The sequence below is a fragment of the Lygodium microphyllum genome, chromosome 25 (genome assembly GCF_053477565.2).
Source record: "Lygodium microphyllum isolate KBCC chromosome 25, Lygodium_microphyllum_v1.1.10, whole genome shotgun sequence".
Lineage (NCBI taxonomy): Eukaryota > Viridiplantae > Streptophyta > Polypodiopsida > Schizaeales > Lygodiaceae > Lygodium > Lygodium microphyllum.
In genome coordinates, this window is record NC_141159.1 from 68,054,807 (window position 1) to 68,057,231 (window position 2,425).

General features: G+C 41.2%; 1 long non-coding RNA gene across 1 annotated transcript; it reads right to left on the minus strand.

The window, feature by feature from the left end:
* Positions 1-206: 206 nt before the first annotated feature.
* Positions 207-1,259, minus strand: LOC148014331 (uncharacterized). Its single transcript, XR_015688749.1, has 2 exons — positions 443-1,259; positions 207-339 (listed from the first exon to the last, which is right to left on the minus strand). It is a non-coding gene; the product is annotated as an uncharacterized LOC148014331 (long non-coding RNA).
* Between the last annotated feature and the right edge of the window lie 1,166 nt (positions 1,260-2,425).

Here is a 2,425-nt window from a genome sequence, read left to right on the forward strand (position 1 = left end):
GTGGGTTGGTGGGGGGGGGGGGGGGGGGGGGGGGGGGTATGCACACATGCACGTGTGTGTAATTGTTTTCTAAAAAATAAATAACATAAAAGTCAGAACACTGATAAAAGGCATTCTGCTTGGAACCAAGAAACATAACCATAGTGGCCTGATCATGAGATGCAAAAAGAATTATCAAGACAGAGATGGCATCATAACAATGATGATGAAGAAACTACATATTATTGCTGTCTGATACAAATTTGACAGTACATCCGTACAAATCGCCTTGACATATTATCAGTCATGGGAAACCAGATCAAGGTAAAAAAGAATTAAGGCAAGAGGGTGCATTGGTACCTGCAAGCCAACCAGAATCAAGGGTTAGTACAATGGGTCACAGGGGTCGGGGATGCACCCTGGTTGTTATCCCTGTCATGTAATAGCACGGAACTTTAATAACCTGGTTAGACGTTGAAGACAGCATGATTGCAGGACTTAATGAAGTGATGGCAAAATTTCTGAGCAGCAAGGAGGAGGAGATGACGGAGAAGGCATGGTATTCATAGAGTTGAACAGACCACACTGCAAGAAATAGGGCAAAGTACGGCCGTAATATCAATCCATTGCAAGCGGGAGGGTCAAGTATGGCCATTAGACAATGAAAAGAAATGTAGCAGGACGTTTATTCAGTACAATCCATGTGCTTAATAGCACGATTTTCATGGTCCACCTCCATCTAAGGCTCCGGTGCACAGGGAGTTAGACGACGATGTCGATGTAACGGTCCTTCGACTAGGTTGCGGAAGATCAGTGAGAGAGCGATGGAACGCTCAAGAACCAAGTTGCTGGCGTGCTCATCCCAGGGTGAACCGGGCCCGCCGTCTGTGAGCTAGAGAGGCGCGAGTGCGTAAGGACTGATTTCCTTCGAGACGGCCGCCATGGCCGGGTATCCAAGAAGATAACAAGCAGTAAGTAAAACAAGAAGGGAGCGAGTAGACAAGGTAGCAGGAGGTATGGCGGCATCGCTCGCCATCACGCTGAAGCAGGCCGTTTTAGGGTTTACAGAATTGTACGGCAACCTTTACCTTGGCTTATTTTTACAAGCATTTTCTTTTGTACCTTAAAGACGCTAATGTCATCCCTCCCTTCTTTTTTTGCAAGGATGCTACTCAATGCATGTATGAAGATGCAAACACTAACTTACACATGTAACAACATCAAGCCATATGGCATACACTATGTGCCAAAACTTGGCTTTTGATAATACAACATGTCATTGCCATGAGAGATCTATTCTTTGTCTCAACTATAATGTTTTGTTGCAGTGTCTGCATCACTTCGCATTTGTGTTTTATCCCATACATTAACTAGACATGCATTAAACCCCATAGATATATATTCATCCCCTCTATTAGAACAAGGAGGGCCAGCTTTAGTTACACATAGAAGCTATTTGAAGAACAATAACACTTCAAATTTCAATGGATATGTCCATTCATGCTTGGAGTAACCATTAATAAAAGTCATGCATTGAGAATTGTGACTTCTTAGTGGCATCTAGTCCCATTTACAATATGCATCCTTTTTTGCCCAAGTGCAGGTAGAAGGCCTGTTCATTCTTCGAGTTTAAGGCAAAATTGTTTATTTCATATACTTGCTCAAACTACTCTACAAAGTTGTAAGGGTCATCTCTCATTCTACACTTGTACATGTGATTATCGAAGGGATCTTTGATTACTTCTTAGTTCTAAGCATAACACCCGCTCATATGAGCAACATGTTCATCGCATGAGTTCCTACTTGAAATGCGATAGAGTTATCAACAACTTCATTTGTACCAGGTCTATAAGGAAATTGTTAGATGACCTTGCTAATCACGTGTTTAGGATGAGTGTATTAATGTTGCCTATTTGTTGTTGCATTTTAGGTCTCTCCTATCATGTAGTTATGGTCATGTCTCTAAGCTTATTGAAAGTAGTTTTGCTTTAATTGTTGACAATTGTTGGATATAATTGTCCCAAGTTTGATTACACCAATTCACTTAGTTCTAAGTTTGTTGGAGTGTGAAAGCTATCTTAAGACTCGTGCAAGTCTCAAGGGACATTTCCCAAGTACTTTTCCTTCTCCATGATGTGGCCTTCACATCTAAGCATCTTTTGTTTCATGAGTTGGGTGACTCTCTCAATAAGGAAAGAAACTAGAGTATTCTTGATCTCAATTTCCCCTAAGGCATGCTCGAGACTTTGAGTTCAATCACTGTTAGGAGCTAAAATTTCCAAGTCATTGTGTAAGAACATGCCCTTGCATATTGGCTCTTGAGTAGCCTAATCAATCTCTATTATTTGCTTGAAAGTTCCAAGTTAAAGTTTTCGAGGTGTGTGCTAGTTTCCACAAGTTTTTTTAGTTTTCTAGAGAGCTCAATTATGATTCCTGTTTCGATGGA